Below are 14,690 nucleotides of genomic sequence, written 5' to 3' on the forward strand. Positions count from 1 at the left end.
AGTCTGGCTTCTGAAATGTGTTGAGTTGTGTCTACAACTCTCTGCAGTTTCTTGTGATCATGGGCAGAGTAGTCGCATTATCAAGCTGTCATAGGATGTATTCAATGGTGCATCACTGTGAGTTGGTGAAGGTCAAAGGGAAGATGATGGAAACAGGCAAACTGGTGAGATCTATTGGCCGTGGCATCAACATGTTTTGACCAGCACAGATCATTGGTGATGTTCAATCCTAGAAACTTGTAGCTCTCGTCAACACGGGAAAGTCTACGGATGCTGGAAATCCAAAGCAACTCACACTAAATGCTGGAGGAACTCAACAGGTCAGGCAGCATCGATGGAAGTGAATAAACAGTCGACGTTTCAGCCCAGAATTCTTCAGGACTGAAAAGAAAGGGGAAAGACACCAGAAGAAAAAGGTTGGGAAAGGGGAATGAGGCTAGCTGGAAGGTGATAAGTGAAGCCAGGTGGGTTAGAAAGGTCATGGGCTAGAGAAGAAGGAATCTGACAGGAGAGGAGAGTTGACTGTGGAAGAAAGGGAAGGAAGAGGGGAGCAGGGGGAGGTGTAGCTCTCATTCTTTGTGACCACAATATCACTGATACAAAGAGGAACATAAAGATCTAACCTGTCCAAACTCTCCCTACACAATAACTCAGACTGGTAGTACTTTGGTAAATCTTCTTAGCTCTCCTTCCAATTTAATGATGCCTTTTGTACAACGGAGTGACTAAAACAATCATTTTGCCTATTTCCATACCAATGACTAAAGGGTTCCATAAGTTACTAAACAAACTATACAACTAAATTCCATGTAGGTCTAGGTTACTGCACCAACAATTGAAATGAGCTTTAGTGGAATCTGGAGTAAAATGCCACAGAATCTTATAGAATCCTAATTTAAATGATTAAAAAGAGATTTTACCCCTGCCGCTCTTTACACAATTTTCTTGATGGCAGCACTGATATATTCATTGGTAAACTCTCTACTGAAGAACACAGTTGAAGTTGCTAACAGGTATGAAGTAGTCAGTGGTAATATGTCATCGTTCCAGATGAGAGAAAATCAAAGTTTGGCTTCCAGTCTCAAACCAGTGACTACAAGTCTTTTTTAAAGAAAGCTTGATAGCTGAGATTTGTTAATCTTTCCCCTTCAGCCCGTAGAATGATTGCATTTCTTACTTTAATGGCGAAAAGATGTATTTTACAACATTGGAAAGAGCTTAATGCTCCAACTACCTTTTTTTGGTTTTCTCAGACGATTTTATGTTTGAATCTGGAGAAAATTAGAAGTAACCTTTATGATTCTTCATTTAAATTTGAACAGATTTGGGGACCTTTTATTCGATATTTTCATTTAATGTAATATTTACCCTTCTTGTTTTTTTTCACTGTTTTTAATGGAGGTCGGGATTGAGGACGTGATTTTAAGTTTAACTCTGTTTGGTTTCAAGTTAGCCCATTGCTTTGCTTTGCTTTTAGTTAGTTGCACGGTGGGTTTTTTTTGGGGTTTTTTTTTTCTTTTTTTTTTCCATTGATATATATAAAATTTAGTATACTATTATGTTGTCTTGGTTTCTTATGTTTAAATTTCATTGTTTGTAGTATTTTTTTTTGGTATTGATACCTTTTGGAATTTTATTATACTTTAACATTGTATTAATGTTTATATGGCTTACCTTTTTTGTATACTTATTCAATAAAAAGATTTAAAAAGAAAGAAAGATAGCTGAGATTTGCATAATTTATGAGCAATAGAAAGAGCAAGACAGTAGGAAATGAATTGAGACAATTAAAATGTTATCAGTGCAACCACAAAAGGGGATTTCTGCAGGGATGGTGTTAATATTTTATATTGCAGTTTTCTGGCCATTTCTAGGCTATGTTTATAGTAGCGAGAAGTGCACTAAAGCATTTAATAGAATTCCGTCAATGCTCACATAAGCGCAGAGGCAATAAAGAGAAGTCAATAAGTTTTTAGCACCAATAGGTCATGCCTCACAAATCCAGTGAAATTCTTCTGAAGGGGATTGAACCCAGTGATGAGGGCAATCTACTGCGCAGAATTTATGTGTTCTTTGGAAAGATAAGGTTTTTAAAGGACACTGAAGCTCAAGGGAATTCAGCTGACTTAATTCAAAGCTGGTTTTGCAAAAGTAAGTTGAAGGCCTGATACATGGAAGCACTTCCCATGTATCAGACATCTAAAAAAAGTAGTTCCTGATGTAGTCAAACCACCTTGTCTGGCACCATGGATCAAGGTGATTTAATTCACATTACTTCCCCATTCTGGTGCTCAGTTTAAACAACTGTTCCTCTTGACCATATCTGAATACTTTTATGGATTGAGTTGCTGCCACAGGATTGACTGATTAAATATTTGCATTAACAAGCAGGTATACAAGTGGCCCTCAAATGTACCTGAGCAATTTGTTCAGAGGCATGAATTTCAATCCCCCACCTCAGCATAGTGGCACAACTGATGCAGCTGCTGTAGCAACACAGGTTCAATCCTCACCTCTGGTGTTGGTCAGTGTGGAGTTTGCAAGTTTTCACTATAATTGCATAGATTTTCTCTGAGCACTCTGGTTTAATCCCAAAGACATACATGTTGGCAAGTTAAATTCCCACATTAATAATCCCAGGAGTAGGGCAGTAATAGTATATAGGGAAAGTTGACAGGAACGTGGTGTGAATAAAAATAAAACGAAATTCATATTAATGGATGTTTGTTGGTTGTCATATACCCAAAAGGCTGAAGGGTCTATTTCTGTTTTGTATAACTAAATTCAAGTGATTAATGAAATGTAAATTAATTAACAAGGATAGCCATGAAATGACTGAATTAATATCGCAACCTGTCCACTTTATTAATGTCTCTTCAACCACCTAATGCAGTAGAACATTGACTTCATACTCAAATTAGGTAGCAAGAGGAATGGTAATAAGTTATGGCCTTGCAAGTGATATCTGCAACTCGTGGATGAATCTTAAAATGTTTTTAAGGTCAGCTCACAAGACTGCTACAGTTCAGGGAGGTGCTGGAAAGACGTACCATTGCCTTTTACAGATTTATCCCATTCAGTGACTAAGTTTTGGAGGGTTTGCTGGCTGTGCATGATGGAGGCTTGTATCTGCTGTGGTTAGAATCTAGATGTGGAGAGGATGTTTCCCCTTCTGGAAGAATCTGGAACTATGGGTTGCTTTTTCAAAAGAAAGAGAGGCCCATTAGGAAAAAAAATGGAGCTTTTATTTTTCTCCATAACCATGAGTATTTGTAACTCTCTTTCTCAAGCAGCAATGGAAATAAAGCCTTTAAACTTTTTTCATATTTCTGAAGACTTAGAAGGAGGCCAATTTGCCTATCAGGTTTATGTGGTAGTGTGGTGACACAGCTAGTAGAGCCATTTTCTATCTTAATGCCAGATCGCTTTACTTAATCTTTGCACTTTCTCTTTGTGTTTGCATGGGTTCCAGGTTCTCAATTCCTTCTGCAGGTGCTGCATGACTTGCTGAGTTCCCCTAACTTGCTTAAGCAGATTATTTATTGGAAAATGTACCACGTTGAGAAGGACCCATGTAATGTATAATCAATATTATACCTCTCATCAACTCTTCTCCTCAAGAGATGAATTGGGTTATTGAACCATGGCCATTGCATTTCTTCCATGATTACTTTGTCTATTCGTGTCTCCCTACTAACGTCCCACCTGGCTCATATCCTTGCAAGCAGTCAAAGTGCTACCAACACCATTCACCTCCTCCCTCTCTCCATTCAGGTCCCCAAACCGTCTTCCAGGTGAGGCAACACTTCACCCGTGAATCTGCTGGGGTTGTCTATTGTGTCCAGTGCTCCCAATGTGGACTTCTCTACTTTGGTGAAACCCGTTGTAAATTGGGAGAACTCTTCATCAAGCACCTCCGCTCCATCCGCCAAAATTGGAACTTCCTAGTAACCAAACATTTTCATTCCGAATCTCATTCCCAGTCCGACATGTCAGTCCATGGTCTCCTCTTGTGCCACGATGAGGCCATCCTCAAGTAGGAGGAGCAACACTTCATATTCCATCTGGGTAGCCTCCAAACTGATGGCATGAATATCAATTTTTCCTTCTGGTTAAAAAAAAAATCCCTCTCCCCTCCATTCTTCTTCTATTCCCCACTCTAGTCCCTTACCTCTTCTCACCTGCCTACCACCTCCCCCTGGGGCCTCTCCTCCTCTTTCCCTTTCTCCTATGGTCCACTCTCCTCTCCTATCAGATTCCAGCCCTTTACCTTTCCCACCCACCTGGCTTTACTGATCACTTTCCAGCTATCCTTCTTCCTCTGCTCCCACCTTTTGGTTCTGTCATCTTCCCCCTTCCTTCCCAGTCCTGAAAAAGGATCTTGGCCCGAAATGTTGACTGTTTATTCATTTCCATAGATGCTGTCTGGCCTGCTGAGTTCCTGCAGCATTTTGTGTATGTGGTGCATTTCCTCAGTCTCCAAAAGTAACTTTTGGTGCCCCTTGCCCCTACCAACAATGTCAAATCTACAGAGGAAGGAATCATTGAAGCTGCTATGGTACTAGACTTTATAGCTTCATGATTCTGGGCATTGACAATTGACATTGAGATATGAAACTGCATTTGGAACATTGGGTTCAACTTTGGACACACTGCTATAAGAAAAGTACAATTAAACTGAACAGAGCGTAAAGGAGATTTACAAGAATGCAGCTGGGACTTTATGAATGGAGTATGAGCTGTTTGGGAATTTATTCATTGGAGTGTAGGTGAATTTTCTAGAGATAAGTAAAAGTACGAGGGACTTTGTTAAGGTGCATGCACACATTCTTCTCCCCAGGGTTGGGGAATCAGGAAATAGAGGACAAAGGCTCAGGGTGAGAGGCAAGAGATTTAATAGAAATATGAGGGACAATGGTTTTCATTAGAGGTTGTTCAGTATATGGAATGAGTTGTCAAAGGAAGTGGTTGAGGTAGCTACGTGAACAACATTTGAAAGTATGTGGACAGGTATATGGATAGGAAAAGTTCAGAGAGATATGGGCAAGTGGGATTAACTTAACAAGGAATCTTGGTCAGTGTAGACCATTTGGGCTGAAGGGCCTGTTTCAATGCTGTATGGCTCTACAACTCAAAGATCCATTTTCTACAGTTACATTTTACATTCAAGCAACTGTTGCTCTTCTGTTTACCGACCAGGGAGAGTGACAAACGTGGGCTGCCTGAGTGTACTTAAATATATGGCACTTGTGGGAATCCTCCCATACTACAGAATTGAAGGACACATTCTTGCTGCTCACTATTTCCCACAGGAAAATAGTTGAAAACATTGACTTTGACAAACAATGCTTCCGTGACCTGTTAGTGTAATTGTACACTTAAGGTTGGAAGTTTTGGCAAGCCTCTTACCATTGCCTGAGAAGATCCTGCCATATGAAAGTTCAATGCTTCTTGAATCCCTACAGCCACTGACAAAATGTTCTTTGCTACAACAGCACTCTCCACACAGACAACTTCAGCGGTCAGGACTGAACTGCTGAAGGACTGAACCTCTGGTTTGCTGGAGTTGACAGGCAGCAGCTCTGCTAGATGTGTCATTGTGCTGTGTAAGATAATGGTCCTTCCATTTCTGGTCCCCTTCAGCCTACGTGGGCAGGGATTTTAAGTCACATCTCACCCTACTCACAGAATAGATGAAGCAAATACATATTAAATTAGAGTACCCATTTTTTTCAATCTACTCACCAAGATATTATTTTTATGAATAACTTTACTGTTTAGCAGGGTCATGGGCACTGGCCTCCGTATCATCCAGGACATCTTCAAGGAGCAATGCCTCAAAATGGCAACGTCCACCATTAAGGACCCCCATCACCCAGGTACAAAACCCTGAAAGCACACACTCAACGATTCAGAAATAGCTTCTTCCCCTTTGCCATCCAATTTCTGTACAGATATTGAACCCATGAATACTTTTTTTTATTTCTACATTTGTTCTATTTATTTAAATTAACTATATACATATATATATATATACATACACACTTACTGTAATTCACAGTCTTTTTCCATTATTATGTATTGCAATATATCGCTGTCTCAAAGGAAACAAATTTCACCATACCTGCTGGTGATACTAAACCTGATTCTGATTCTGATCATAAACAGAGTACTTTTGGATGCATATCAAGGTGAATGCAATTCTTTTGAAAATAGATTTTGAAGTCTACCAGACTGTTTAAAGAATTTTGGTTGGTTTCTAACAATTAAAGTGTGTTGATAACGTGACAAACAGCATGTTTTTGAAAAAAGAAATGCTGTATTGCATTTGATTAACCTTGCTGAAGAAGTCATACTTAAGTATCTTTTTTTTAGGTAGTGGTAAACATAAATGGATCTGATTGTAAACAGCAATTTCAAGACTAAAGTAATCAAATGAAGGTGTGAGGCAAAATGGTTTCAATTTTACAATTAGTTAAAAATGTATGTGTATAAATGCATTTATGCAAATGTATAAATAGTTACAAATTTTACAAATGTGTAAGATGATGAGAGGCATTGATTGTGTGGACAGCCAGAGTCTTTTTCCCCAGGGCTGAAGTGGCCAACACGAGGCGGCATAGTTTTAAGGTGCTTGGAAGTAGGTACAGGGTGGATGTCAGGGGTAAGTTTAGCAGGTGAATGATGGGTGCGTAGAATGCACTGCCAGTGACAGTGGTAGAGGCAGATACAATAGGGTCTTTTAAGAGACTCTTAGGTAGGTACGTGCAGCTAAGAAAAATGGGGAAGGGAAATTCTAGGTAATTTCTAGGGTAGGCATAACATTGTGGGCTGAAGGGCCTGTAATATGCTGTAGATTTCTATGTTCTAGTTACAGTTCGATGATAAGCATCTAAAAAAAACAACTGGGACATCATCAAAGATTATAAAGAAACCTCCAAGAAGCAACAAAGTCCAACAGGAAAATCTTTTGACAGTGTTGGAAGATGCAGGAAAAATATCAATGGGGTCTCGGCCTAAAACGTCGACTGCTTACTCTTTTCCACAGATGCTGCCTGGCCTGCTGAGTTCTTCCAGCGTTTTGTGTGTGTTGCTTGGATCTTCTCACCATCTCAGTTTGTCATGTCCAACCTGTCATGTGCTGCTCTTTCTGACGATTTGCTCTGCAGTGAAGAGACAGATGAAATAAAATGGAGCATACTCGTGTACAGAGTTCTTTGCACGACCATATGCAATCTGCGTTAGAGCAGGGTTAGTGAAGAGTTATGGCCTAGTTCAGATCATTCCCAATTTTATTGAATGATGGGGCAGGTTTGAGGGGCCAGTAGGCTTACTCATGCTCCTGGTTTCTTGTGCTAGTTCTCAGGAGTTTGGTTCACCCAAATTAGCCACATTTATGTAGCACTTATCCCAAACAAACCTTCCCAAGTTACTTCACAAGAGCACAATCAAGCAAATCTAATACTGACCAGCACATGGAGATGTCGGGTAAAATGGACAAAATTCTGGTGGAAAAGGTAGTAAGTGGGGAACTAGAAGTATTAGGGAGGAAAGGCCTCTCCACCATTGAGCACATCTACAAGGAGCGCTGCCACATGAAAGTAGCAACCATTATCAATGCCCCCCCCATCGTCCAGGCCATGATCTCTTCCTGCTGCTGACATCAGGAAGGAGGTACAGCAGCATCAGGTCACACACCACTAAGTTCAGAAAGAATTATTACTCTTCAACCATCAAGTTCCTGCAGAGAATAAATAACTTCACTCACCTCATGTCTGAACTGATTCCAAAATCTATGGACTCACTTTCAAGATATTCTTGGTATTGTCTATTCATTTATTAAGTCTCACAGTTTGTCTTCTTTGCACATTGGTTGTTTCTCAGTCTACTTTTGTGTGTAGTTTTTCATTGTTTCTATTATATTTCTTTGTTCCACTGTGAATGTCCGCAGGAAAATGAATCTCGGGGGCAGCAGGTACTTTAACAAAAAATTTACTTTGAACTTTGAAATCCGAAGCGTATGGGTTAGCCGTGCCTGTCAGTGGTGGAATGGTAGAAATCAGGGATGCACAGATAGCTGGAACTGGAGAAGCATGACGATCCATGATAGTTATGGGTCTGGTAGTGTTAACAGAGATAGGCGAGCTCAGATCATGGAAAGATGTAGAAAGAGGTGGAAAATGTTAAAACCATTAGTTTATTAGTTTGTTTTTAGTTGATAAAGGATAGGTCATTGGCTATTTACTATACATATGCTTATTTGTTATTCATTGACGTTATTGCACAGAGCCTCAAATTTCCTCTGGACTGAGAAAAGACCTCAGTTATTGCAGCCACCACAACCCCTTCACCTTGAGGGCTTATGGATAAATTCTGTTTTATTGAGAACTAGGTAGCAGACTTTATGTGCAAAACTACTGTATATCTAGCCAGAGTTATAGCCTTTACAAAAAACATATGTGTAGAGGAATTTTTTAAAAATGAACAATTTTTTAATTCTCTACTGTGTTGAACATTTTAAATTTAAAAACAGATAATTGTTATTATTTCATTCTGTCTCAATTGCGTGTAAGAATCAAACAAGCATTGTTAATTCATCCACCCATCTAATGAGATGTTATCTTATCGATTGGATCCCATTTTTCTTGCTTGATCCTTTTATACAATACTCAAAATTAGTTATCTTCAGTGCAGCAGAATAAAATCTCCCAAAAAAAAGTTACCACAATATTTCCTCACTGACATCCACCAGAGTAAATGCTCCTCAACTTGAATGATTGCCCTATGTGATATAGGGATGACAGCTTAAATAAATCAAGAGTGCCCTTTAATGAAACTTGTTTGTGGGATGTGTTTATTTATTTATTTACACTGTTTATTTAGCAATACAGTTCAGAACAGGTCTTTCTGGCCCAATGAGCCACACTGCTCAGCAACTCACCTGTTTAACCCTACCCTAATCACAGGACAATTTACAATGACCAATTAACCTACTAACCAGTATATCTTTGGAATGTGGGAGGAAACTGGAGCACCTGGAGGAGACCCATGCACTTATGGGGAGGACGTACAAACTCATTACACACAGAATTGAGCTCTGAACTCCGATGCCCCGAGCTGGAATAGCATTGTGCTAACCGCCACACAGACATGGTACTTTATGTATGGACGTGTGGAGTTTGAATGCACGGTGTGAAGATAATGATTCCTAATGTTGGGAGGCCAGTTCAGTAAAATTATCACAACATGGCAAATAAGCGACCATGCAAAGGAAAGAGGATTGTGTTGTACTATTGATACTTTGCACACTTCTCATTTTCATCAGTCCAGTGACAACGAATCTGCCATCAACTGTCCAGCTACTAATCTATGGGAATCACTCCCTCAAAGATGAACCTTAAAACCTACCTTCACCTCTTTGTACTAGCTACCTCCAATCTTGCTGCAGGGCCTCAGCCCAAAACATTGCCCATTCCTCTGCCTCCACAGTTCCTCCAGCAGTTTGCTTATGGCTTGTTGCCTGTCCTGACACCTCCTTATCTGGGACAGAAGGGATCTACTAAAAAACATTTAATTTGCTAAACGGAGAAATTTTCAGCAAAGTTGGTCCAACCAAAAAATGGAAATGGATTAATTCCATTTCCCAGTTCTTGGTCTATAATTTATGGCTCTGTAAGATACTCTTGAAATGCCTCCACCCGTCTTTCAGGAAGTGACCTCCAGACTCCCACTTCTCTTAGGACTTAAAATATTTTCCTCCACTTCCTTCTACCCCTACCACCAATTAAATCTATCCCCTTGAGATATTGACCTTTCTGCCCATGAAATTGGTCACCTCTCTTTACCATGACCAGGCCCCCAATAATCCTATATGCCTTGATTAAATCTCAGCCTCCACTTTTCTAAAGAAAACAAGCATAGCCTAGGAAACTTTCTGCTCATAACTAAAATTACTATTACCGACAAAATTATTTAACGGTTATGAATTACGAGGTAAATGAGAAGGATCAGCAAACAAAATATTAGGTTTACCTAGGCAACCCTCCAACTCCAATTAAAACATAATGGTGTAGATATTTCTGGATATCCATATGCTCAGAAGTTGGTTTGCAAGAACCTGCTTCTCTAGTTCACACCAATCTACAATCCAACACTACCAGACATGCCGGTACACCTAGTAAGAACACGTGTAAGTTATAGTTTTAGCACCAAATCAAACCTTTTCCTTGTAGGTTCACCCTGAATGCTCCGGCTTTTGTGGAAAAAGAGAGAGGAACTACAGTTAACATTTCAGGTCAATGACCCTCCTAAAAGGACCTGCTGAATATTTCCGGTATTTCCTGTTTTTATTTCAGATTTCCAACATCCGTGCCTTTTTTTTTTCTGGTGCTTAAGAATAGAATCGCCCTTCCAAGGGCACTGGGTGAACTGACGTTATTGTTCCTGAATTTGCTTGAGACGCTAATAAGGCTGTGAAAGAAATGCATAAGGAGGCTACAAAGATTAAATGTGCGACAAGGATGCGGGAAATGCAGAATACCGTGGGAAAATGTGAAACGGCCCATTTTGACAGGAGAAATTTTTAAAATATACTATTCGACTATTGAGAGGTTACATAGTTCAAAAATGAAGAGGGAATGGGACAACTTAATGCATGTTTTTCAAATAAGCCAGAATGCAGGTACAGCAAGTAATCAAGCAAGTTAACAGAATGTTTCATTTATTGTTCGGGGAATTGAATTCAAACTCACAATGGTATGGTAGTATAACAGTTAGAGTAATGCTATTACAGTGCCAGAGACCCAGGTTCAATTCCCACTATTGCCTGTAAGGAGTTTGTACATTTTCCCTTGCCTACGTGGGTTTCCTCTGGGTGCTCTGGCTTCCTCCCATGTTCCAAAGACATATGAGTTAGTAGATTAATTGGCCATGTAGAAGTATCTGAGCGGCACAGGTTTGTTGTCTGGAAATGTCTGTTACCGTCCCTTATTTCTAATTAATTTTTTTGAATGTAAGGAGGTTGTGCTTTATATAAATATTAATGAGGATACATCTCGAATGCTATTACAGCTTTGTATTGTACTTGCAGACTGCCCCTAGCACATCCCTAGGTGTGTTGGTTGTTAACGCAAATGACGCATTTCACTATATGCTTCAATGAACCAGTAAATCTGAGTCTGAATATATTGAAAATTATTTCCAAGAGGGTCTGCCGGACAGGTACTGTGGAACGTCTGGGCAAATTAGCCTTGTCTTGACTGTTGAGTGAGAGGGAACTTTACTGAAAAATGTATCATCCTGAAAGTTGTTGAAGACACAAGTGAGGTTGCAGAAATTGGAAATCTGGATCAATGCACAATGGAGCTGGAGGAGCTCAACAAGTCAGGTAGCAACTATGGAGGGGAATGGAACGTTGATGGTTCGAGTTTGGGCACCTAATCAAGACTGAAAATTCTTGACAGTTTGGACACGGGGAAGTTATTTTCTATTGTGCGAGAATCTAAAAGTCCCTACATAAAAACAATAGAGGTAAGGCAACATTATTTTCACTCAGGCGTCATGGATCTTTGGAATCCTTATCTCTGAAGAGAACTGGAAACTTTACTTTTGAATTTTTTGATGCAGAGTTAAACAAAAGGTGCAGAAGCTGGAGGTTGCTGAGAGTTGATGGGAGTACAAAGTAAAGCTCTCTTTTGTTAAGGTTGCCTCTCTGATTGGAGGCCTGTGATAAATGGAGTGCTGCAGGGATCAGTGCTGAGTCCTTTGTCATCTATGTCAATGATTTGGATGGTAATGTGGCTAGCGGGATCAGCAAATTTCTGGATGACACCAAGACTGGAGCTGTAGTGTAGGAAATCAATTATGACTTGCAGAGGGATCTGCATCTGCGGGAAAAATGGGCTGAAAATGGCAGACGGAATTTAATGTAGACAAGTACAAGGCTTTGTGCTTCAGCAGGACCAGTTCAGCATAGGTCTTACACAATGAATGGTAGGGTGCTGAGGATGTTCTACGAGTCTGTGGTGGCCAGTGTGATCATGTTTGCTGTTGTGTGCTGGGGCAGCAGGCTGAGGGTAGCAGACACCAACAGAATCAACAAACTCATTCGTAAGGCCAGTGATGTTGTGGGGATGGAACTGGACTCTCTGACGGTGGTGTCTGAAAAGAGGATGCTGTCCAGGCTGCACGCCATCTTGGACAATGTCTCCCACCCACTGCATGATGTACTGGTTGGGCACAGGAGTACATTCAGCCAGAGACTCATTCCACCGAGATGCAGCACAGAGCGTCATAGGAAGTCATTCCTGCCTGTGGCCATCAAACTTTACAACTCCTCCCTTGGAGGGTCATTCTGACACCCTGAGCCAATAGGCTGGTCCTGGACTTATTTCCTGGCATAATTTACACATTACTATTTAATTATTTATGGTTTCTTACTATTTAATTATTTATGGTGCAACTGTAACGAAAACCAATTTCCCCCTGGGATCAATAAAGTATGACTATGACTATGACTATGACGACTATGAGTGTGGTAGAGCAGAGGGAATACAGGCCCATAATTCATGGAAAGTCATTCACTGGTAAAAAGCTTTTGGCACATTGGTCTTCATAAATCAATGTATTGGGTATAGAAGATGGGATGTTATGTTGAAGTTGTCTAACATATTGGTGAGACCTAATTTGGAGTATCTTGTGCAGTTTTGGTCAGCTTCCTATAGGAATGATGAAAACAAGGTTGAAAGAGTGCAGAGAAAATTTACAAGGATATTGCCATATTTGGAGGACATGAGATATAAGGAAAGATTGAACAGGTTAGGATTGTATTCTTCAGAATGTCAAAGATTGAGAGGACAGCTGCTAGGGCTACACAAAATTATGAGAGGTACAGATAGGGTAAATGCAAGCAGGCTTTTTCCACTGAGGTTGGATGTGACTACATCCAGAGGTCAAGACTTAAGTGTGAAAGGTAAGACGTTTAAGGGGAACATGAGGGGAAGCTTCTTCACTTAGAGGCTCATGGGAGTGTGGATTGAGTTGTCATCACAATTGGTCCATGCAAGCTCAATTTCAACGTTAAAGAGAGGTTTGGATAGACACATGGATAATAGGGATATGGAGGGCTATGGTCCCAGTGCAAGTCATTGGGAGTAAGTAGTTTAAAAAGTTTTGTTATGGACTAAATGGCCCAAAGGGCCTGTTTCTATGCTGTACTTCTCTATGACTCTAAAGTCATAATCAAAACAATCATGATTTTATTCAATAATGGGCCAAGTTCCATGGTTGAAGTGACGTATGATCCTTATGATCATAATCAATGATACTTTAGACTCAATTTATTTAAATAGTTAAGAGATAATCCTGGCACAAGATGGATGGGTAGAATAACTCTTAATATGCCATGTCACTGCATGAAATGCAGCACATAGCCAAAACATCTCTAGCTGTGGGCATGCCATTGTCAAAGGCATGTGATACAGTGCAGGGTAGTCTGCAGTGTAAAGAGATGCTCAGAATGAATTTGCTAAACCTGCCTGCTCTTTCTCACGAAATTCTAGCAGGATATCTTGAGGCCCGTTAGCACTGTGATGAGACTTTGTTCACCATCTCGTTGCTGCCAACTGCCCCTTGATGTGCAAACGTCAGGGGTTGCATTTCCTTGCATGGTCCACTAACGGATCCTGAAGTTACACAGTAATCTGACCCTAGACCCACAGAAATCCCAAGCATTTCTATGTGGGAGAGCTACTTGCTGATCACAATATCTTTCCACTTTCTCTGCAACTTCAACCAAAACTTCTCCTTCAAAGTATCATCTACTGGTTTTAAGGGCTGATGACTGGGCATGAAAGAGGTATGGAGCGGAGGTGTAGTGAAGCAAAATACCTGCAAATAGGGTCAATAGGGCAAAGGATAATAAGTATTCTCCATTTCCAGCAATGCCCACCTTTCCAAAAAAATTATTAATGTCCATACCAATGTTCACTCAGTGGCTATTTCATTAGATACCTCCTCTACCTAATAACATGGCCACTTAGTAAATGTTCATGGTTTTCTGCTGCTGTTGCCCACGCCTTTCAAGGTTCAACACGTGCATTCAGAGATGCTCTTCTGCACACCACTGTTGTAACAAAGTTCAAAGTAAATTTTATTACCCAAGTACAGATATGTCACCAGATACAACTTGACATTCATTCTCTTGTGGGCATATTCTATAAATCTATAGAATGATAATCATAACAGAATCAATGAAAGATCACCCAACTAGGATGTTCAACCAGCGTTTAGAAGACAACAAACTACAAATACAAAAAGAAGAGATAATAATCATAATAAGTAAATAAGTAATAAATATTAAGAATGAAAAGAAGAGTCCTTGAAAGTGAGGCCAATGGATGTGGAGACATCTCAATGATGGGTTAAGTGGAGTGAAGTTATCCCCTTTGGTTCAAGAGCCTGAAGATTGAGGAGTAGTCACTGTTTCTGAACCTGGTGGTGTGAATCCTGAAGCTCAAATGGATAGTTACTTAAGTTGCTGTCACCTTCCTGTCAGCTTGAACCAGTCTGACAGTACATTAACAAGGCATTTTCACACACAGAACTGCAGCTCACTGAATTTATTTTGTTTTATTTTTCACGCCATTCTCTGTAAACTTTAGAGACAAATGTGTGTGGAAAATCCCAGGTGA

This window comes from Mobula hypostoma, chromosome 5 (assembly GCF_963921235.1).
Source record: "Mobula hypostoma chromosome 5, sMobHyp1.1, whole genome shotgun sequence".
Lineage (NCBI taxonomy): Eukaryota > Metazoa > Chordata > Chondrichthyes > Myliobatiformes > Myliobatidae > Mobula > Mobula hypostoma.